Raw genomic sequence first — 25,319 nt, forward strand, 5'->3', positions numbered from 1 at the left:
GTCAAAGCGGTAATATCAAGCGGCACCGCTACAACGAACATCCGGGAGCGTGGGGAACTTCATATATAGACCTTATTCATAGGTCCTTGCAGCTCACAACAGAGCACTTCATCTGAAAACTTGGCGTACAAGCGGACTAGCTACAGGAGCGGTAAAGTACCGTTTATAATGTGGATTCACTATTAACTGTGAGATTTATTATTACAACTGTCTCTGGATTACAATACCTGCAGCTATTTGACAATAGTAATAACTCCTGGAAGCACTCCAGCCTCATTGGAAAATAGTTCCTCAGAGACTTTTAGCGCTACTCAATCACAAGTTTAGTGCTAATGATCTTTAGTGCGGTATTATTTATAATTTTTAACAGTTTTTTTATGAAATGTTTTATGTGTAATATTGTAGTGTGTTAATTTCTAAGCCTATAAAATTTACGTGGATACCCATTTATCGTGTGTTTGCCTAAATATTGAGTGACCCCCTATCCAAACTTTATATTCACTTTTCTACATCAGCATTTGGGAGTGCTGAGGGGTAGTGCACCATTCCAGAAGTGGTACAGTGAGAGAGCCACCATTTCTCTTCCAATTCATGACAAAAACTGGTTTATGCAAACACCTGGAGGAAATTCCAGATTGTCAAATAGGGGGCTAAGTGGGCTCGGGCAGTGGGAAATCTCCAGCGCACCTACAAAGTGATATTTTAACATATAAAGAGGAGTGTATGTATGTATGTATATCCGCTAAAGGAATCTGCACTGTCACATTTACAATCACGAAATTTGGCACACAGGTACATCGGGTGTACGGAAAGGTTTTAGACTGGGTCTCAGCTCTCTAGCATGTACCGTTCCTGACATATTCTAAAACAAAATGCAAATATGGCACCATCACATGACCTACATTAGCCAATAGAAGCCTGCAGGTCTTTCTCCTCATATCCCAACTGCCATACACATGGTCACATGACCCTTATCAGCCAATAGAAGCTCGCAGGCCCTTAGTCTCCACATTCAGACAGTTTTACACCAGGTTTCCATAACAACCCAGCCATTTTTCTTCATTGCCGTGGAGGTCACTGTTAAGGGGGCGAGATGCTGTGGAGGTCACTGTTAAAGGGACGGGCGCTGTGGAGGTCTCTGTTAAGGGGACAGGGAACTGTGGCGTTCACAGTTAAGGGGACTGTCCGCTATGGAGGTCAGTGTTAAAGGGCGGGGTGCTGTAGAGGTCACTGTTAAGGGGGCGGGGTGTTGTGGAGGTCAAATTTTAAGGGAACAGAGCTCTGTGGAGGTCACTGTTAAGGGGACAGGTTATTGTGGAAATCACTGTTAACGAGACGGGGTACTGTGGAGATAAGAAATAAAGGGGCGGCCGCTGTGGAGGTCACTGTTAAAGGGGCAGGGGACTTTGGAGGTCACTATTAAAGGGGTAGCTGCTGTCGAGGTCACTGTTAAGGGGCGGGTTATTGTGGAAATCACTGTTAAGGAGACGGGGTACTTTGGAGGTCACTAATTAAGGGGCGACAGCTGTGGAGGTCACTGTTAAAGGGGAGGGCACTGTAGATGTTTCTGTTAAGGTGGCAGGCCGCTGTGGAGTTCACTGTTAAGGGAGGAGGGTACTGTGGAGGCCACTATTAAAGGGGCAGCAGGGTACTGTGAGATCACTGTTAAGGCAGTGGGGTACTGTGAGGTCACTGTTATGGGAGCGGGGTACAGTGGTGGTGACTGTTATGGGAGCGGTACAAATAGTAGATAAAAGCAGCACTGTGCGGTCTCTCAACGATGTGTATATTCAATGCAACAGCCTCACCGTTGGCCCTTGATCCATCAGGCCATGCGATAAACAAAGGAAGCATCTCACATCATCCAATATTCTTTATTTCGACCTCAAGACAATAATAACAGCAATGTTATGGGAGCGGGGTACTGTGGCAGTCACTGTTAAAGAGGCAGTCGCTGTGGAGGTCTCTATTAAGGGGGCTGGGAATGGTGGAGGTCACAATTAAGGGGACTGTAACCCAGGGTCAGTGTTAAGGGGCGGGTGCTGTGGAGGTCACTGTTAAGGGGCGGGCCCCTGTGGAGGTCACTGTCATGGGGTGGGGTGCTGTGGAACTCACTGTTAGAGGGGCAGGCTGCTGTGAAGGTCAAAGTTAAGGGGGTGGGCTGCTGTGGAGGTCCCATTTTAAAGAGGCGGGGCACTGTGGGGGGTCAGTGTTAAGGGGTGGGGGGCTGTGGAGGTCACTGTTAATTAAGGGGGTGGGGTAAAGTGCCCCTTACTGGATGGAGAAATTTTTCTATCTAAGGTAAGGACTGTGGGGTAGTGGATTCTACTATCGCTTTTAATGGCATTTGTGACACTGTATTCTATTAGGGAGTTCAGATATGTGTATATGGAGGTTATACCGTATGTGATTTACATGTGTGGTAGTGGCATCCAGTAACCACACTCTTAGGGTCCATTCACACGTCCGCAAATCTGTTCCGCATTTTGCGGAACGGAATTGCAGACCCATTCATTTCTATGGGGTCACACTATGTGCTGTCCGGATCCGGAAATGCGGATCCGCACTTCCTGGTCTGCAATTCCGTTCCCGAAAAAAAAAAAATAACATGTCCTATTCAATTGCGGACAAGATTAGGCATTTTCTATTATAGTGCCGGCGATGTGCGGTCTGCAAAATGCGGAGCACACATTGCCAGTGTTTGTGTTTTGCGGATCCGTGGATCCGCAAAACACATATGGATGTGTGAATGGACCCTTAATGGGGAGAGCTAATCCTGTTGTGTTAATTTTGTTACATAGCTTTTAACTTGCAGATAATGAAAACTTGAAAAGGTATATGAGAAAATTTGGTTTGGAGGTCAGAGAGAGCATTTCTTGGTCAGTTATGAAAAATTTGTTAAAACAGGCATTTCAGACATCAAGAGTGCCATGTGTGAAATATTCTATGGATTTTGGCTTGATGGAGTATTGGGTCATTACTTAACCCCTTAAGGACTCAGCCCTATTTCACCTTAAGGACTTGGCCATTTTTTGCAAATCTGACCAGTGTCAGATTTGCTGGCTGAATGATTTCAGCTGGCATCCTGTTCGGATTAACCCCCGCAGCGGCCGCAATCTCATTTTAAACTCATGACGTACCGGTACGTCATGGGTCCTTAAGGACTCGGGAAACAGGCCGTACCGGTATGTCATGCGCCCCTAAGGGGTTAAGAAAGAAACAATTCAGTACTGGGCATTTAGATGTTTTTTGTGTGTATTTAATGCAGTGCACAACATGTTATCAGTAATAGGTTGGTCTTTGCCTCTGTTAGAAACATGCCCTAGGGCAGGTATGGGCAAGCTGCGGCTCTCCAGCTGTTGTAAAACTGCAAATCCCATCATGCCCTGCTGTAGGCTGATAGCTGTAGGCAGACTGGGCATTCTGGGAGTTGTAGTTTTACAACAGCTGGAGAGCTGCAGTTTGTCCGTCCCTGCCCTAGGGTACATGAATAATTTGTCTGGATCATAAGATTGGTCTAATTTCTGCTTTGTGTGATAGGGTGATTGCAGTAAGTGATTATTCTGGTTAGGGCAGTCAGGTTGTACAAACTTATGTTAGGAAAATTAATGTTACAAAGCAGATGGGATCCACAGTGTCACATGAACAGGTTTGGCTTGGGGCTACTCCTAAGGGGGTTATCTAAGTGGCCCCACTTGTCTTCACCCTTTAATCCCTGTACAGGGATCTGGACTTTACTGCTGGGGAACCACCAGGCCGCTACCTCTTGGAGTAGTCTCTTTCCTAGTGACTGCTGACCCACGGGGACTAAGACACTGTTGCATAGCACCAAGGGATCAGGCAAAACCATATTCAGGGACAGGCCAGGGGAGGTAGAGTTCGTATAATACAATAAAAGGTCTGAGGTCAGGGCAGGCAGCTCAGGGTCAGAACAGGGATCAGGCAGAGGTCCGCAGCAAAAGGTCAAATCTGTAAAACAGGCAGAAGCAGTACATATGCAAACAAACTTAAAACAGCACAACCTTTACAGTACACTAGCAGACTAGAATCTATTGCTGAGGCACTTTCCCATAGAGTATAATGCCTTTAGTACCCCAGGGTAGCCGTCCATTAGCTAGGGAAGATTAGGGTGTGCGTGCACTGTGACTTGAGTCAGTGAGAGCCTGTGCCTTACGGGTAGAGAGATGCCTAGCTGGCAAGAAGGATGACGCAGCCTTCGTGGATGGACTGTCATGGTCTTACCTTCTTGCTGTTCTCCTTCGTTTGACTTGTGCTGGCGGCCATCTTGGTTTCTGGGTTTCTTGTAGCCTTCCACCCTGCGGCTCCTCCTTCCCACTGGGAGGAGCTGGATGCCTAGCTCATATATATAGGAGGTCTGTGGCTTCAGTTCCTTGCTTGGTCCTCTTGTGTTCACATGCTTCTAAGACTGCTGCTGCTTCTGGTTCCTGATCCTGGCTTCGTCTGACTACCCTGCTGGTTCCTGATCCTGGCTTCGTCTGACTACCCTGCTGGTTCCTGATCCTGGCTTCGTCTGACTACCCTTCTGGTTCCTGACCTCTGGCTTCGCAAAGACTCTGCTCGGTTTCACCATCCGCTTGGACTTTTGCTTTACAGCTTTATTTTCAATAAAGCCTTCTTATTTTCTCTTATCTCTTGTTGTACGTCTGGTTCATGGTTCCGTGACATTAGGACCAAGCCATGAATTCTGACGGTACAGGGCCATCCTCGCTACCCACGCTGGTTGCCAGACTTGATCAGCAGGATCACCTGTTGGGTCGGTTCGCTGTGGCGTTGCAAACCCTGCTTGAACGCACGGCTCATTTCGCTCCCGTTGCCGATGGGTCGGTTGTCGCTCCTGGGCTCGCTCCTACTGCCGCTCCGGTTGTTGCGCCAGAGTCTACCCCGACACCTGTTGTTGTGCCTGCGGTGTTTCGCGGTATGACCGGTTCTGCCCCTCTTCCACAGCGCTTTGGGGGAGAGCCAACTCAGTGCCGAGGTTTCCTTAACCAGGTGGGCATTTATTTCGAGTTGCTGCCACATGCCTTTCCCACTGAGAGATCAAAGGTGGGCTTCTTGATCTCGCTGCTCTCGGACAAGGCCTTGGCCTGGGCCAGCCCTTTATGGGAGAACAACAATCCGGTGGTTGCCGAGTTTTCCGGTTTTGTTGCTTCTCTTCGGAAGGTATTCGATGTGCCGGCTCGTGCTGCCTCTGCTGCGAAGCTCCTTATGTCCATCAGACAGGGTTCACGATCCGTAGCTGAATACGCCATTGAGTTTCGTACCCTGGCAGCAGAGGTGGGCTGGAATGATGAGGCTCTGGTCGCTGCTTTCTCTCATGGTCTCTCGGATGCCTTGAAGGATGAGGTTGCAGCTAAGGACCTACCAGTTGAGCTCGAGTCTCTTATTTCTTTTCTGATTTTGATTGACACCAGACTCAGGGAGAGACCTTCCTTTAAGGAGAACCTGCGGAGGTCTTCTAACAGATTGGTGCCTACGTTTGCTGTCCCACCCGTGCCTCCCACGCCTCCTGGGGATGACTTGTCTGGGGGTGAACCCATGCAGCTGGGGTTTGCTCGCCTGTCCGAGGGGGAGAGGGCACTCCGGAGACGCGAGGGCCGATGCATGTACTGTGGTCTCGGTGGGCATTTTCGGTTGGCATGTCCGAACCGTCCGGGAAAACGCTCGTACCTGAGATCCTGTCGGGGGCAGATCTTGGGTGGAGTCTCCTCGTCCCCGGTTTCCCGTGTTGACAAACCACTGATCACTGTTGTCCTCTCCTGGGTCGGGGGCTCGGTGACGACCCAGGCGTTGGTGGACTCTGGTGCTGGTGGTTTGTTCATTGATAGTGTGTTCGCTGCCGCCAATTCCATTCCTCTGCAGGCTCGAGGTTCCCCACTGGCTCTTGAGGCGATAGACGGCAGACCCCTTCTGCCGCCACACGTGACTCATGAGACCCTTCCAGTGGGGATAGCCATTGGTGCCGTTCACAGAGAGTCGGTCTGCCTCCAGGTTATTTCGTCTCCACACTACTCGGTGGTCTTGGGGTACCCCTGGCTCCAGAAGCATAATCCGACTTTCGATTGGAGATCGGTCGAGATCCTCTCGTGGTCACCGCAGTGTGGGGCTAGTTGCATCCATGGGTCTGTCAAGTTGCTGTGTACTTCCTCGGACTCTCTGTTGCCTCCTGAATACGAGGAGTACCGGGATGTATTCGATAAGGTGCGCGCGGTTGCCCTACCTCCGCACCGCCCATATGATTGTGCCATAGAGTTACAATCTGGTGCCGTTTCTCCTCGTGGCAAGTCTATCCACTGTCGGTAGCGGAGAATGAGGCCATGGAGGAGTACGTGAGGGAGGCGCTTTCACGCGGACACATTCGCAAATCTTCGTCCCCGGCAGGGGCTGGATTTTTCTTTGTGAAAAAGAAGGGCGGTGAGTTGAGGCCTTGCATCGATTACAGGGGTCTCAATCGCATCACGATCAAGAACGCTTACCCGATACCCTTGATTTCCGAGCTGTTCGATCGCCTTAAAGGGGCCACGGTCTTTACCAAACTCGACCTGAGGGCGGCATATAACCTGGTAAGGATCAAGGCGGGCGATGAATGGAAGACCGCGTTTAACACCAGGACCGGTCATTATGAATCCTTGGTTATGCCCTTTGGGTTGTGCAATGCGCCTGCAGTCTTTCAGGAATTCATCAACGATGTTTTCCGTGACCTGTTGCAGCAGTGTGTGGTGGTCTATTTGGATGACATCTTGGTATATTCTGAATCCATGGAGGCCCACATTCTGGATGTCAGACGAGTGTTGCAACGGTTACGAGAGAACAAGCTGTTCGGTAAGCTTGAGAAATGCGAATTTCACCGATCCCAGGTAACCTTCTTAGGTTACATCATTTCCGCTGAGGGGTTCTCCATGGATCCTGAGAAGGTTTCGGCTGTCTTACAGTGGCCCCAGCCCAGTGGTCTTCGTTCCCTGCAGCGCTTTTTGGGCTTCGCCAATTATTATCGGAAGTTCATCAGGGACTTTTCCATGCTGGCCAAGCCTCTCACGGATCTGACCAGGAAGGGCATTAATTCCCAGGTCTGGCCGCTCGAGGCCATCCGAGCTTTTGAGGCCCTAAAGTCCGCCTTTGTGTCGGCTCAGATTCTGTCGCATCCCAACCCTGGGTTGCCCTTTGTCCTCGAGGTGGACGCGTCTGAGACGGGAGTAGGCGCCCTTCTGTCTCAGCGTAGAACACCAGAGGGTCCTCTGCTTCCTTGTGGGTTTTACTCCCGGAAACTGTCTTCCGCGGAGTGCAACTATCAGATTGGTGACAGGGAGTTATTGGCCATCGTGCAGGCCCTTAAAGAATGGAGGCACTTGCTCGAGGGTTCGGTGGTTCCGGTTCTCATCCTGACGGACCACAAGAATCTGACCTACCTTTCTGAGGCCAAGAGATTGACACCACGTCAGGCCAGATGGGCTCTGTTCTTGTCACGTTTTAATTACGTGGTCTCCTACCTACCCGGTTCCAAGAACATCAGGGCGGATGCCTTATCACGGCAGTACTCCGAGCTGTCCAGGGAGGAGTCGATTCCGACTTCGGTCATACCTCCGAATCAGATCCTGGCCGCCATTCGCACCAGCCTGACCTCTCCCCTGGGTGAGCAGATTTTGGCGGCTCAATCTGGTGCTCCCTCTGGGAGACCCAACGGCAGATGTTTTGTGCCTGAGGAGTTGCGCACTCGGTTGTTGCGAACCTACCATAACTCCAAGACCGCGGGGCATCCTGGAAAGAATCAGCTGTCCTGGGCTGTTTCACGTCTGTTCTGGTGGCCTTCCCTACGTTCCGACATCGCCGCATATGTAGCGGCATGATCCGTTTGTGCCCAGAGTAAGTCCCCTCGGCACCTTCCGTTGGGCCTTCTGCAACCCATAGCCACCGGGGAGCGCCCATGGTCACACCTGGGGATGGATTTCATTGTGGACCTCCCTGCATCCCGAGGCCATACGGTCATTCTCATGATTGTGGATCGGTTTTCCAAGATGTGCCACTGTGTTCCTCTCAAGAAGTTACCCTCTGCACAAGAGTTGGCCACGATTTTTGCCAGGGAGGTCTTCCGGTTGCACGGTTTGCCCAAGGAGATTGTGTCGGATCGGGGGAGTCAGTTTGTGTCCAGGTTCTGGCGCGCCTTTTGCTCCCAGTTGGGGATTCATCTCTCCTTCTCCTCGGCCTACCACCCTCAGTCCAATGGGGCCGCAGAACGATCCAATCAGGCCTTGGAGCAATTCCTTTGTTGCTATGTCTCCGATCACCAAGACAATTGGGTTGACCTCCTGCCTTGGGCTGAGTTTGCCAGGAACACGGCGGTGAACTCTTCCTCTGGGACGTCTCCCTTCATGGCCAATTATGGGTTCCAACCTGCCGTGTTACCGGAGGTATTCTCTCCCCAGGATATTCCGGCTGTGGAGGATCACCTTTCCGTCCTACGTGCTTCTTGGGTACAGATCCAGAAGTCCCTTGAGGTCTCTGCGCAGCGCCAGAGACTCCAGGCTGATCGCAGACGAGCGCCTGCTCCTTCCTACCAGGTCGGAGACCGTGTATGGTTGTCCACCCGCAACCTCAACCTTCGAGTGCCCACTCCCAAGCTGGCGCCTCGCTTTGTTGGTCCCTTCCGAGTGCTTCGCAGGGTAAACCCGGTAGCCTATGCCCTTGCGCTTCCTCCTGGCATGCGGATCTCCAACGTGTTTCATGTCTCCCTGTTGAAGCCACTGGTGTGTAATCGTTTCACTTCCTCGGTTCCTCGGCCTCGTCCGGTCCAAGTGGGCAATCGTGAGGAATATGAGGTGAGCAATATCCTGGACTCACGCCTGGTCCGCGGTCGGTTGCAGTTTTTGGTCCATTGGCGTGGTTATGGTCCAGAGGAGCGTTCCTGGGTTCCCTCCGCAGATGTCCATGCTCCTGCCTTGCTCCGAGCCTTCCACGCACGCTTCCCTCAGAAACCGTTTTGTGCTCCGCGGAGGAGGGGCCCTTGAGGGGGAGGTACTGTCATGGTCTTACCTTCTTGCTGTTCTCCTTCGTTTGACATGTGCTGGCGGCCATCTTGGTTTCTGGGTTTCTTGTAGCCTTCCACCCTGCGGCTCCTCCTTCCCACTGGGAGGAGCTGGATGCCTAGCTCATATATATAGGAGGTCTGTGGCTTCAGTTCCTTGCTTGGTCCTCTTGTGTTCACATGCTTCTAAGACTGCTGCTGCTTCTGGTTCCTGATCCTGGCTTCGTCTGACTACCCTGCTGGTTCCTGATCCTGGCTTCGTCTGACTACCCTGCTGGTTCCTGATCCTGGCTTCGTCTGACTACCCTTCTGGTTCCTGACCTCTGGCTTCGCAAAGACTCTGCTCGGTTTCACCATCCGCTTGGACTTTTGCTTTACAGCTTTATTTTCAATAAAGCCTTCTTATTTTCTCTTATCTCTTGTTGTACGTCTGGTTCATGGTTCCGTGACATGGACAGAGCTATTCTGGTGCCCGGGCTTGTCAGGAAGGAGGAGAGAGAGGAAGGGAAGAAGGCAGTTCCAAGCTGCAGGAGCCCAGCCAGAGCAGGTAAACAGAGCAGCTGCAGCCACAGTCCTCTTCTATTACAAAGGCTACGGACAACTTTGGGAGTATTTTTTTTATTATTGCATTCTACTCATTTTAGGCTAAAAATCTTTTTTTTCATTTGGTCTTCATTAAAAAATGTTAACAGTTCTATAGCTTTCACTTGTATTGCATTTGTGGACTAGAAGGCTCTCTGCTTCACATTGAATAGATCAGAGAACGACTGTTAGTTCAATCTGTAGCTCTTATCTTTGAACTCCTGGCAGCTCATAAACACTTATGTAAGCAAATTCTTATCACACAGATAAGAGTTTAGTGACAAATAACCCAATTTTAAAAACTGCACCATTCAAAGTATTCAAAACAGCATGTAGGAAGTTTGTAATCCCTTGAGATATTTCACAGGAATGAATTAAAAATGGATGTGAAATTTAAAAATATTTTATATTTTTTTTACAGATTTTTATTTTTTTGGGGGGAACAGAACAGGTGTGAAATAAAACTCAATATTTATTACCCTGATTCTGCAGTTTTTAGAAGTATCCCATATGAGCTATTTGACTCAAATACCAGCCGCAGAAATATGGATTTTGGGGCTGTAACTACAACATAATAAACACCCCCAAAAGACCCCATTTTGGAAACTATACCCCTTAAGAAATTTATCTATGAGCATAGTTAGCATTTTGACCCCACAGGGCTTCTTAGTAGTTATTAGAATAACTCAATTGTTCTCATTATCTCATGGGTTAATTTGAGAAAAATTGCCCCAGAAATTGGTAGTTAATTTCTCCAGAGTACGGCAATATGGGACGTGAGGCCATAAACAGCTGTTTCGGCAGATGGCAGGGCCCAGAAGGGAAACAGCATAATTTGGATTTTGAAGCATGGATTTTTCTAAAATGATTTTTAAGAACCATAACCGTTCTTTATATATATATATAGATCCAGAAAAAAGAGCGGCACTCCGGTAGATAAAAGCAAAGTGAACCCTTTATTCACACAGGTGGTGCAACGTTTTGCCGAAACGTTGCACCACCTGTGTGAATAAAGGGTTCACTTTGCTTTTATCTACCGGAGTGCCGCTCTTTTTTCTGGATCCATTAATTGGGGCTGTAAGTCTAATCCCCTTGAGACGTGCACCCGCATTCTCCTTCTTGTGCCAGTGCCGCCATTTTTCTTTCTTTATATATATATATTTTTTTTTTTTTACTAAAAGTATATAAGTGCATAATTTTGGGGTACATGGCATTTTGATTTCTTTTTATATATTTTTGAGGGGAAGTGAGGTGACCAAAAAGTTTTAGTTCTGTCATCAGTGTTTTATTTATATTTATTATGGGGTTCAGTGTGCAGTAATAAAATGAGCCCTTATTTTGGTGGTCTTACACGAAATGCTATGTGATCAAGCAAAGTAAATTCCTTTTCACACAATCAATCTATCATATAAGGTGATACACGTTGCTCCTTTTATTGAAAGTGCTGGGAGTGCTGTTAAGAGATCATTTTCATCCCTTTCTTCCCAGAATTCCACAGAAGCATGTATGTCCTATAAGTCTCCTCACGCTGATTAAGGCGTTCTCTCCACAAGGAGAGATAGTAACCCCAAATCCTGACTTAGGCCTCTCACTCAGGTAAGCCGGTACTCTCTGCTCTGCACTGATAAGGGGCAATTGGTCTGTCAACAAGCAAGGTAAACCACTACATTGTGCCTACTTCTGCATTACATGTGCAGCAAAGATCTGATACCGCTGGGTAGCGTTTATGTAGGAGCTTGGGGCATCTATACCATCTGGTCTCAATTTTGAGTTTTTTCTCCCAGAGTTGGGAGATCACGTGCATTTTATGAGTAAGTGTAACATTTTTCTGCCATTCCGCATCAGATAGACTCAATCCCAACATTTTTCCCCCAAACTCCTGTAAATGAGGGAGCAGGGGACTCAGGCTTGTTTCGTTAAAGACCTTATAGCAGGAAAATCAAGTGAGAAGGGGAAGTGGATTAAAGCAAGATTGAAAGTAATTGGGCTTTTTTTGTCTGGGCCTGCAAAACATACTTTTCTGTACCATTATTCTATCCTAGATACTGAGGAAATGTTGAGTCCGAATGGAGATTGAGGTCTATTATTCAGTAAAATCTAGGAGAGTGATCTCAGAGATAGGGTAGTCATTGGGCCCTTAATGCCTACCGACGTCTTATGTATGCCGTTGTGAAACCTACACAATTATCATTAGGAGGTTGGCTTCATGATAGAGTAGGAAATCTGGGAGGCTGCCCTCCCTTCAGTATGAACAATAAAAATAACAAGTGTATGGGGCGCCACAGTATGTTTTCCAAGTGAATAGAATAAAATGGAACAATTAGTATAAAAAAGAGCAATCGTATCTTTTAGCTCCTAAAAGGTATATACATAGGAGGTATACACAATGATTAGATTTATAACCCTAAAACATATGCTAAAAATCATATTAGGCCAGTTGAATGGAATATATCACTTACTTTACTAGGGGGGGGGGGTGCAAGATAAACTCAAGACACTTGACACCCTCTCCTCCCTCGCCGAGCTTTTTTGATTCCAGCACTGTCCATTATGTTTTTTCCCATTCCGGGTGGCTGCCGAGATTAGCTGATTGGTGAGTGGACTGGTTGTCGAAAAAACCCCAGTGATCTGATATTGATGAGCTATCCTGACGATAGGTCAAGAGTAGGTTTAGAACCCAGAAAACCCCCTGTAATTGTCCCATCAACCTCCCAACTTACCAGTATGTATTATTTTCTCTAATTTAGAGTATTCATTTTTAGGTATGATTCTGTCTAAGCTATAAATGGGGAACCTATATATAGCCCAAAACAAGTTCAGGGCCCACCCCTGATTATAGCATGAAAACCGACCAGAAGGAGTGGGTCAATATAGTACAAAAAACACTAATGGTACCAAAGTAATCCAAAAATAGCATAATTCTATTAGAAATCACAAAAAACACACATGATTGACACAAGTCACACAAAGACATTTAACACAGGTCACAATACATATTAAAAACCAAGAGGACCGATGGTGAACTGCTGGTATATATTAATTGCATGTGCAATGATCTTGATTGGTCATCAGTAGAAAGGTATATTAAACCTGACCACTATGGCTCCAAATTGCATAATACAACCCATATGCATATATTGTACAACAGATACCAAAATTTGGGGGTGATGATACACACCACAAAGGCTGACTGAGGCAATATGGTGACTACAATTAAAATAGGCACATAGAAAATACTGACCAAGCAACTTAGTATACCACGCAACAACACCACCGGTCTGCTCCCCAACGCACGTTTCGCGTTCAGCTTTTTCAAGGGGTACTGGCTGGTGTGATAGGGATAGTCCCTTAAATAGGTGGAACAGCTATGTCCTATTTGCTGATCGGCAGTCATTAATCAGATCACTAGTCTCATTGGCTGGCCTGTCATCCGTTTGTTTCGACTCGCCTGAATACTATCAAATGGTGGATGCTCATTACATGGTGCCCGGCAGTCTGCCTTGAACGCCGCACTGGAAGCCACGCCCGGCCGGTCCGGAGGAGGACAGTCACGCAATTACTGCGCGACGATCGTCATCCAGGAGCGGCGGGCGGCGCCCCGGTGCATGCGCAGACCGTCGGGCGCACCGCAACCGCCATATTGGTTGAGGGCATCTGAATCGGCCGCTATTCCAATGGTATACCACAAGACCATACTTACAATATTTGAACTCAATACAAATAAACCACAATTTAGCAACTTGCATAGATGTATAATGACACCATTAAGTGTATTTCAGATACAATAAAAAATGTGTCGATACAATACCTGCAGGGCAGGAATGACACACATAGACACCTGTCATGGGAGGGGAGACACACACACAAAGTTGGGTTGCCACATTACTAGTCCCAACTAGGGTACAGAATATATTCTAATATTTTTATTTTTATATTTTTAGGGGAACACCAGTGTGAGACACGAGTGTACAGCGAGTGTATCAATTTTCGCAGATGACACTAAACTGTGTAAAGTAATTAACACTGAAGAGGACAGTATACTACTACAGAGGGATCTGGATAGATTGGAGGCTTGGGCAGATAAGTGGCAGATGAGGTTTAACACTGAGAAATGTAAAGTTATGCACATGGGAAGGAATAATGCAAGTCACCCGTACATACTAAATGGTAAAACACTCGGTAACACTGACATGGAAAAGGATCTAGGAATTTTAATAAACAGCAAACTAAGCTGCAAAAAACAGTGTCAGGCAGCGGCTGCCAAGGCCAATAAGATAATGGGTTGCATCAAAAGGGGCATAGATGCCCGTGATGAGAACATATTCCTACTACTTTACAAATCACTGGTCAGACCACACATGGAGTACTGTGTACAGTTCTGGGCTCCTGTAAACAAGGCAGACATAGCAGAGCTGGAGAGGGTCCAGAGGAGGGCAACTAAAGTAATAACTGGAATGGGGCAACTACAGTACCCTGAAAGATTATCAAAATTAGGGTTATTCACGTTAGAAAAAAGACGACTGAGGGGAGATCTAATTACTATGTATAAATATATCAGGGGGCAGTACAGAGATCTATCCCATCATCTATTTATCCCCAGGACTGTGACTGTGACGAGGGAACATCCTCTGCGTTTGGAGGAAAGAAGGTTTGTACACAAACATAGAAAAGGGTTCTTTACGGTAAGAGCAGTGAGACTATGGAACTCTCTGCCTGAGGAGGTGGTGATGGTGAGTACAATAAAGGAATTCAAGAGGGGCCTGGATGTATTTCTGGAGTGTAATAATATTACAGGCTATAGCTACTAGAGAGGGGTCGTTGATCCAGGGAGTTATTCTGATTGCCTGATTGGAGTCGGGAAGGAATTTTTTATTCCCCTAAAGTGAGGAAAATTGGCTTCTACCTCACAGGGTTTTTTTGCCTTCCTCTGGATCAACTTGTAGGATGACAGGCCGAACTGGATGGACAAATGTCTTTTTTCGGCCTTATGTACTATGTGTTACTATGTGTACTATGTGTTACTATGTGTTACAGCGCAATTACGCTATATACACATCATGCAATACACTGGAGTGGCCATTGTCCACATTATAATATCCAATGATTCAGTGTATAGTATAAGATCAAACTGAAATTCGAAAAAGGTGAAAATATATCGCATGCGCAAAAAGGATTTTTATAAATATACTGTAAATGAAGAAATCAAGTGTTACCTGTGAAAAAATATTAATTGACTAGTGAAGATACTGCATATCATATACATATCATGATAACCAATAAAGTAATACAACACATATAAATGACATGTTAGGCCAACCAAAGGGTTGGAAGTAAGGTGCTCCTCTTTTTATCCCTATGTGCCACATGTAATTGTGCACACAGGGAGGAGGAGATATATGAATTAAGTGCCAAAAATAAAAATAAAAAAATGGTAGCACAATGAAAAGTGAAACGTGAATAGAGTGAGATCCATCATATGAGAGATACTGTAATAAAGATAACCTGCACCCTTTATGATTTCCTAATTCTAAATATGCACATATTGTCATAATACCCCCCACCCATTATTTGTGGATACCAACCATTGACTGTCCCCATGATCTAATTGTAAAGTCCATGCAACCCCTGTATACCTCCATAATCTCATACAAGACACACTATGTGTACCACACCTAAATGCCATACACACACTCATAGATTAATTATCCATTCGCATAATCCACAGCCCACTAGAGATTGTCCCTCACACCACCATCACATAAAACATAAAAAGACCTGGACACAGCAAGGAGATTCAAGGAGGAGCTACTCACAGAAAGGAGGCGAAGGGTACCTTGTCATTGAGCCCATATGGTACATGGGTCTGGAGTTTGACTATCCACTTACTTTCAACCTGTTCTAGACGCCTAAAAAGGTCACCACCCCGAGAACCCAAATTCACTCTATCGATGCTATGGACCTTCAGGTCCTGCCATCGGTTATTGTGTTTCAAGCGGAAGTGTCGCGCAACTGGTTTGAGCTTCACTATCCGTTCTCTATCATCATCACCAACTTTGGATGCCGTGCGTATATCGCTTTGATGTTCCTGAATACGTATTCGCAATTCACTAGTTGTCATGCCAATGTAGATTAATCCACATGGACATGTCGCATAATATATAACACCCGTGGTGCTACAATTAATGAAATGCACATGGTATACATTTTTACCAGATGAATCATGAAAAGAGTCGGTCTTGACCATGGCCCTACTAATACTACAGTGCCCACAAGATATCGACCCCCATCTAGGCCCCCTGATCTGGGACAAAAAGTCCTGGGGTTTTGGTGGAACATAATGGCTGGATACCAAGATGTCATTGAGATTTTTACTACGTCGAGATACCAGTGTGGGAGTCGAAGTAAGCACTGAGTCAAGAACATGATCAGTCTGCAAGATGGGCCAGAACCTCACAAAGGTTTTCCTGATGTTGTTCCATTGTGTGCTATAGTCCGTAATCATGCAGACTGGTCGCGTTCTATCAGATGTAATATCTGACACTTTCTTGGGTTTAGTTGTAAGGAGGGCCTGTCGAGATGTATTTGACGCCCGTTGATATCCCCGTTCAATGACCACAGGGTGGTAGCCTCTCTGCCTAAAGCGTTGCCGAAGCAACATTGACTCATCTTCAAAATCCTCTGTTGTGGTACATAGTCTTTTTGCTCTTAAGAATTGTCCAATCGGTATAGATCGTTTTTGATGTTGAGGATGGAAAGAGGAGGCATGCAAAAGAGCATTAACAGCAGTATCCTTACAGTGAACTCCAGTTGACAGGGTACCATCTGCAGATGTCTTGATGTTGATGTCCAGAAACGTCATTTGATGTTGAGATATGGTCTGTCAGCCTGATGTTCCAATCATTCATATTAAGCTATATCAAGAATGAATCCAATGCTGCCCTAGACCCCTGCCAAATAAACAGAATGTCGTCTATAAAACGCATCCAGGATATAACCTGACCATCTGCTTCATCCATTGCCTGCTGTACATACTCGCATTCCCAAAAGCCAAGGAATAAATTGGCATATGAGGGCTCACAAGTCGCCCCCATCGCCACTCCTCGCAATTAAAGATAGTACCGATCCTTAAACAGGAAATGATTATGAGTCAAAACAAAATCTAACAGAATCATTAAAACCTCCACTAAATCAGGTGACAGGTTCCTCGTCTGCAAGAAAAAGTTGGAAGCTCTCAATCCCAACTCATGTCGAATACAGGTATAAAGCGACTCCACGTCGCAAGTTACGAGGTACATGTCACCCTCCATCTGGACACTTTCCAGACGCTTTAGCACATCAGTGGAGTCACGCACATATGACGGAAGGCATTCAACGCATGGCTTGAGGTAAAAGTCCAAAAAACGACAAATGGGTTCAGACAACCGCCCACACCCCGAAACTATTGGCCTGCCCAGGGGCTTAGATGGTGATTTGTGAACCTTAGGTAACAGGTATAGTGTGGGGGTTATTGGATATTTCACCACCAAGCCATGAAATACAGTTTTGTTAATAGTCGCTGACTCCACTGCTGCCGTCAAAATGCCCTGTATTTGCGTCTGGAAACTGTTGGTGGGATTTGATACGAGTCTCCTGTAACAGGCAGTGTCGCGCAATTGGCGATGTGCCTCCGCCTCGTACATCTCCACAGGCCACACCACCACGTTTCCGCCCTTGTCAGCCGGTTTGAATACCACATTTTTCATTGCCCGTAGTTCTTTTAAGGCTAATCTCTGAGAGTGACTTAGATTGTCATATGGACGCTTTGTGGGAAGAGAAAATAATTCCTTCACCACCATTTTAACAAATGTCTCGATTGCTGGACTGAGTGACAAGGGCGGAAACGTGACTGACCGACTACGAGTAAATAATGGAAATTTTGACTCACCTGTCTCCTGTTCCATCAGTAGGTCCTCTAATATTCGAAGTGCCTCCAATTCCTGCGGGGCTGTGAAGATATCATCAGAACATGATTTAGAAAAATGTTTCCTGAAGACAAGTTTTCTAGCAAAAAGAAAGGTATCTTTAATTGCAGTAAAGTTGTCATACAGAGACACAGGACTAAAGGAAAGTCCCAAGGACAGCACCTCCAACTGGCATCTAGATAGCTGGATATTTGAAAGGTTAATTACCTTCAACTCCCCACTCCTAGAATCCTCCAAGTTATAAAATTCTCGTTTTATAGGTGTTTTGGATGGGGCCACAGTGGGGGCAGCTGAGGCCAATCCTTGTGCATGCTGGGAGTAGTTACTCCGTGAGGACGTAACCGAGCCTGAGGCCGATCGATCAGTACTGCGCTTGTAATGCCAACTAAATACACGTTGGTTTTGGTAAGCTATAAATAGGTGACATAACACTGTGACAGATTCATTTCTTATTAATCTAAATGCCAAAGGAGACACTATAGTGTTTATTGGTAGCTGCTAGGCTTCTGATATGTTTGACAGGAAAGGATAGTGCTGCATACTGAACGATTCTTGTCATCAAAAACTACCAGAACTGCCAATGGAACCCTCTCCCACGGTGTAACTATAGGGACTGCAGTTTCACAGTTGGTACATGGCCCACACGCCAGGGGGGCCCACAGGACCACTTCACCACATTAAGGCTGATTGATATCTCTTTTGATATCTGACAGCTTGTGTATTGTAGATATTTTGGTGCCTTCAGATGCTGGAGTTGAGAAGACAGGGCCAGAAGATGTAGGATGTACAGGCTGTCATACATATGATTTTTTTTCAGAAAGGAGATCATTAACCACCTGCCATCTGGGCCATTTGCCCCCTTCCTGACCAGGCCAAATTTTGCAAAACTGACATATCTCACTTTATGTGGTAATAACTTTGGAACGCCTTTATTTATCCAAGTCATTCAGAGATTGTTTTCTCGTGACACATTGTACTTCATGATAGTCATAAATTTGAGTCAAAATATTTCAACTTTATTTATTAAAAAATTCCCAAATTTACCCCAAAATTTGAAAAATTCGCAATTTTCTAAATTTCTATTTCTCTGCTTTTAAAACAGAAAGTGATACCTCATATAATATTTATTATTTAACATTCCCCATATGTCTACTTTATGTTGGCATCATTTTGGAAATGTCATTTTATTTTTTTAGGACGTTAGAAGGCTTAGAAGTTTAGAAGCAATTCTTCAAATTTTTAAGAAAATTGCCAAAACCCACTTTTTAAGGACCAGTTCAGGTCTGAAGTCACTTTGTGGGGCCTACATAGTGGATACCCCCATAAATGACCCCATTGTAGAAACTACACCCCTCAAGGTATTCAAACCCAATTTTACAAACTTTGTTAACCCTTTAGGCGTTCCACAAGAATTAAAGGAAAATGGAGATCAAATTTCACTTTTTTGGCAGATTTTCCATTTTAATCAATTTTTTTCTTTAACACATCGATGGTTAACAGCCAAACAAAACTCAATATTTATTACCCAGATTCTGCGGTTTACAGAAACACCCCACATGTGGTCATAAACTGCTGTATGGGCACACGGCAGGGCGCAGAAGAAAAGGAGCGACACATGGTTTTTAGATGCCATGTCCCATTTGAAGCCCCCTGATGCACCCTTACAGTAGAAACTCCCAAGAAGTGACCCCATTTTGGAAACTAGGGGATAAGGTGCCAGTTTTATTAGTACTATTTTTGGGTACATATGATTTTTTGATCATTCATTATAACACTTTATGGGGCAAGGTGACCAAAAAATTTGTTGTTTTAGCACAGTTTCTATTTATTTATTTTTACAGCGTTCACCTGAGGGGTTCAGTCAAGTGACATTTTTATAGAGCAGATTGTTACGGACGTGGCGATACCTAATATGTATACTTTTTCTCATTTATTAAAGTTTTACACAATAATAGCATTTTTGAAACAAAAAAATTATGTTTTAGTGTCTCCATGTTCTGAGAGCTATAGTTTTTTTATTTTTTGAGAGATTTTCTTATGTAGGGGCTAATTTTTTGCGGGATGAGGTGACAGTTTTATTGGTACTATTTTGTGGGACATACGCGTTTTTGATCACTTGGTGTTGCACCTTTTGTGATGTAAGGTGACAATAATTGCTTGTTTTGACAGTTTTTTTTTTTTTTTACGGTGTTCACCCGAGGGGTTAGGTCATGTGATATTTTTATAGAGCTGGTTTTTACGGACGCGGCAATACCTAATATGTATACTTTTTTTTATTTTTTCTATTTTTAACCTTTTTTTTTCATTCCTTACTTGGGGACTTTTTTTTTTTACATGTGAAACTTTTTTAATTTTTTTATTTTCAACCTTTTATTTTATTTTTTTTTATTTTACACTTTTCGTCCCCCATAAGGTCATACAAGACCTCTGGGGGACATTTGCTTCACTTTTTTTTTTTTTTCACTGTTGATTTCTCCTGTAACTGGGGCTGACATAGTAGCCCCAGTTACAGGACAAATACACCCCTAGAGAGGCTGTACAGCAGCAATCCAGCGCTGTACAGCCTCAGAGCAGGGCTGATCGAGGTCTCTGAGAGACCTCACACAGCCCCTGCACTCTCCGGTCACGGCGGTCACATGACCGCCGGGCCGGAACAGGAAGCGCATAGCGCTTCCCTCTCTGCAGACACAGCGCTCGGTGAGCGCTGTGTCTGCAGCGATCCGGAAGGCAGGGACACCTGGGCACTGTCCCTGCCTTGTCTTAGGGTTGCCCTGCTGTCACTGACAGCGGGCAACCCGATCAGCAGCTGCACGATTAGCGTGCAGCTGCTATTTCTGAAAGGACCTTTTAAAACGTGCTTTCAGAAATAGACGTCCACCCATAGGACGTTTATATCCTATGGGCGGACGTAAAGCGGTTAACCTTTTAATGCCAAAAGTAGCAATAGACAAGCATATAGTCAAGAAAGAGGCTGTCGCGATTTCTGGTATGTATAGAAGATTATACTCCACCCCACCACTACTTCCAGTTGTTATGGTTAGAGATGAGCAAATAAATTCAGGATAAATTTCAGGATAAATTCGATTTACCTCAAAGCCAAATTTCCTCATGCTTCGATTAAACCTGAAATAGTTTAAAAAACTAAAAAATGTATACTTTCGCGCCAGATCTTCAAGAGCAAATGAAGGCAGTAAGTTTTATTTTATTTTTTAATTATGTTAATTTAATGTAATTTGTCACGAAGCGAATTTTTTGGTTAAAATTCGGCAAGTCAGCCGAATCAAACTTTTCAATAATTCACTCATCTCTAGTTATGGTGTACAAGGGCGGATTGGCCACCAAGGGAAATTTCTTGGTAGGCTGATGCCCAAGGGGCTACCTGAGCCCCCCTCACGGCCAGCCAGTGGAAGTTTTTGGGGATGTATTTTGTGCTGCTGGAAGTATTTTGTGATGGACTGTAGTATTTGGCTCTGTTGGTGTGGTATAATGTGCCACAATATGGTATTGCTGGCCTTGCCTTCCATCAATTTGGACCCAACTACAAAATGGGGGCACTTTTAGTATTTTTTTCCAGGGCCAATTTAAGTTCCCAGTCCATATAGTTGTATCCACTAAGTAAATTGAGACCCATATCAGAACCTACAGCCCAAGTAGATTAAATTTGGATGTTCATGCACTGGCTGACAGCGGAGACCAAGTGCATGCATAGAATTGTACAAAAAGCATAATGTGTGAAAGCTCACTCTGTCAAACACAGAGGCTGCGGTTGGTATTGGGAAGCAAACTTCTCCAAACAGAGAAGATGTAACTGCACTGTGATCACTTTTCATTGCGTAGAACTGGTATCTGACCATTATCTGGTGACTCCTTTATAGAGGTATATTGCTATACATAGACCCGAGCCACTGTTTCTAAATCTGCCATGTTAGAAAAGATGTCTTGTAGATAGGTTGTTTCCAAGATATATAGTCTTTTGGTGGGGGAAAGAGAAGTCAAAACATATGTCTTTGGGGATTTTGCCCATGATCTAGCAATGGACCTGGCTTCTAGTGCTGCATTGATGGGTTACTTTAGAGACCCAGAAATTATGCTAAAATGTATGGCTACAGATGGTGAGCATGAGGATTTTAGAGGTGCCTAAGCTGAACTTTTGCACTTTTGTGAGCCTTTAGGTATACCACTGCCAAAAGAGGTTAAGAACTCAAGTAAAAGAAAAAAAAAGATTTTTATAATAGGATTATATGATAGGATGGGTCTTATGGTAATTATGTATTAACTAGAATATAAGATGGAAATCAGTTATTCAACTTTAACTAAAATATTTGGGAAGTGCTTACACTCCAAACTCAAGGGAGAATAGGAGGTGCTCTGTTCATTTATTTACAGTATGCTCTCTATCATTGTGAAGACCAAATTATTGTGATTTTCCAGGTTATGTTTTCCCTATGCTTTGAATAACTGTGCATATTGTGTTTTACTCTTTACAAAAATATTCCTGTGTTTCCTTCCTCCTATTAAATAAAATGAAGTACAAATGGTTCGTTTTTTTCATTATAATAATTTCCTGTAACCAATTAATCCCAGAAACAGTTAATAGCAGGATTTTCCATTGTATACTATGAATTTTTGTTAATCCTACTTGTATCCTTTTATAAACACTTATATGCGCCTGACTCCAGGTTTATCTATTTTTCCAAAGATAACATTCTATGTAAACCGCAACGACAACAAATTCTCCTCCCATATTGGAAAGACTTCAGGATACTGGACAGAATGTTCCCATTGCTTTGTACGGTACACTATGTTGTCTTGGAAAGGTTACAGTATGACAATGATTTTTAATGATTGTTTATTAAGTATTTAAGGCAAGATCAAGGATAAGACAGATTTTTGTATAAAATATAGGTCATGGTCAGGGTACTAAAAAATATGGCAGTATGATCTGTGCACAAATTGCCCAAATTCAGTTGAAATGCAAAAGTAATAAAACAAGTTAAACCTCATGAAGGGCACTAAGCATCGCGTAACAGAATAAGGCAATCAGTATGGCATTTATTCCATCCAAATGGTAGTAATGCATGGGACTGAATATAGTGACAACAGCCATAACTTTGATTATGATTCATATAAATTCATTTTCTTCTTAAAAAAAGTCAAAATCTCCCAACCCATTGGAGGCTTGGACTGGGGCTCATCCACCATGGATCTGTATGGAAAATTGACCCCACTGAACTGAGCTTCAGCTAGTATGCCAGGTTTATAGAGTGACAACTGCAACTCTGCTGTTGATGTCTTCAGCCAGTTGAACAGGAATTGGATTGAACTGAAAGCTTTCCTCTGGCAGCAGTTTATCCCATCTCCATGTGTTAGTACATGCATGCTTAGGCAATTCTTAGAGCGAAATAACTAAGACCCACCCATATTTGGGAAAGTGGAAAGCATGATAGATTTCCCTTATGACTTTTTTGTGACAGTAACTAATCTTCTAATTTGGTGACACACTGACAGTTGACTGATCCTATCCATTTTTGTGGGATTAGATGATCTTAACATGCCAAAGCCTTCCTCTGGTAGCCAGTCAACATCTCCCAACTCAATGGAGGCTTGGACTGTGGCTTGGGCTCCGTGGACCAATATGAAATATTGGACCATTGAACTGAGCTTCAGCCTTCTATTCCAGGTTCATAGAGTAACAACTGTCACTCTGCTGTTGATGGCTTCAGCCAGTTGAAATGGCACTGGATAGTGCGGTTGTCAACGTTTACAGTTGAATAATTATATCCATACTATGTATCAGATGATCTTAACATGCCAAAGCTTTCCTCTGGCAACCAGTCCTTTATATGCAATGATATGCTGTATGGATTGATTCCGATTCATGTCCTTCTAAAAAAAAAAAAGTCAACATCTCTCAACTCAATGGAGCCTTGCTAAACGCATGCCAAAGCTTTCCTCTGGCCCCTCTCCATGTGGCAGTACGTGCATACTTAAGCAATCCTTAAATTAACTAAGACCCACCCATATTTTGAAAAGTGGCAAGCATAGAGTTTGTTTTTTTGTGCAAAAATGACATGTTTCAAAACTTGCAATGATTTATCCCCTTAATGACCCCTGCTGTACATGTATGGCGCTGGTGGACGTGACTTAAGGACAAGCGCCGTGCATGTATGGCGGGCTGATCGGGCGGGTGCAGGAGCTGCGCCCGATCAGTGGCATGGACCCGGCAGTCACTGACAGCAGGTCCCCTTCTGCATACGCTGGCATAGGTGAAAACACTGATGCCGGCGTATTAACGCCTTGTATGCCGCGGTGTAATACCAAGTGATCAAAAAGTCATACGCACCGCAAAATAGTACCAATCAAACCGTCATCTTATCCTGCAAAAAATGAGACCTTACCTAAGACAATCAGAAAAAAAAAAAATATGGCTCTCAGAATATGGAGAAACTAAAACATGATTTTTTTTTGTTTCAAAAATGCTGTTATTGTGTAAAACTTGAATTGAGAATATTTTACGCAGGTACACACCCCTATAATATGTCATTGAAATATTCCAAAAGAAGGGATTGCTTAAAAACAAAAAAGTTTTATTGTTAAATATGCACTAAAAAGGGAAGGGGGAAATAGCACACTATATAAAGGGGAAGAAAACAGTGAGAGGGCCACACATGTGATGTGACCCCACACCACAACACTCTCTGAATTCAACCCCTGTAAGGGCAACTAAGAGGTGAACATAAATCCTATTAGATATGATAGGCCATGCCACCATTCGATAACAGTGTGACCCGCAGCACTCCAACACACAGCCCCAATATACAGCGCCCCCGTGCCATTCAACACGTGAGGGGGGGGGGGGAGAGTATGAGAAACCACTGCTCCAACACACATGCTGGTACCCCCAGCTGTTGAGCAGCTGCTGCAAGTCAGACGCTGAAAACCAATCTGCCGGCTCTAAATGTTGTTGAACTGCTCTACACCAAGTTACAGACACCTGTGTGTCTCTGGCTTGACGTGTTTCTCCATAATGTATCATCAGGAGCCCACCCTGTAACCACCAAATACTCGAGCAGCCTAGATCAGTGTATGTGAAAACTCATATGCGCGCTCCCCCTCTCTCACTAGGGGCAGCGCTCCGGCACTATGACGGCCGTGAAGCGGCCGCCAAAAACGAAACTATTTGAAGCCGATGCTCCTCCAACCTAGCAGTGAATGGGGAATTCCTCCCACAGCCCTGAAGCTGGCAACCTCATGAGCGCTACTGACAGCAGCGCATCGCACCGGCTCAAGGCTGTCTCCAGACAGGAGGCAGATCCCATGAGACTCAGCTCATACAAAGGAACAGGGAATATGGTGGACTATATTATACTGTACAGCGCAAAAGATATATACATATATACAAGCAGATGATGGCTAAGAAGCCAAAGGGACCCTGACCAACAGTATGGATCACCACTAAATAGCCACCAATGGATTATTAGCTGATATTAGCAGGCAACAACCAACACGCAATGGATGTTGAAAGAGTAACCACATTTCACATCTAAAAGGGGTCCACCATGTCTCATACCCCATGCCTGCATCATACATTTACAAGAAGCATGTATATGAAATGTGATCATTTAACCCTTTGGGTCTAACAGTCCCTAACCTAAAAGTCCATTGGGCTTCCTTTTGAAGGATGCGCTTGTTCAGATCCCCTCCTCTTGGGGAGGGCTGAACCATCTCAATGCCCTGAA

Source organism: Bufo bufo, chromosome 2 (genome assembly GCF_905171765.1).
Source record: "Bufo bufo chromosome 2, aBufBuf1.1, whole genome shotgun sequence".
NCBI lineage: Eukaryota > Metazoa > Chordata > Amphibia > Anura > Bufonidae > Bufo > Bufo bufo.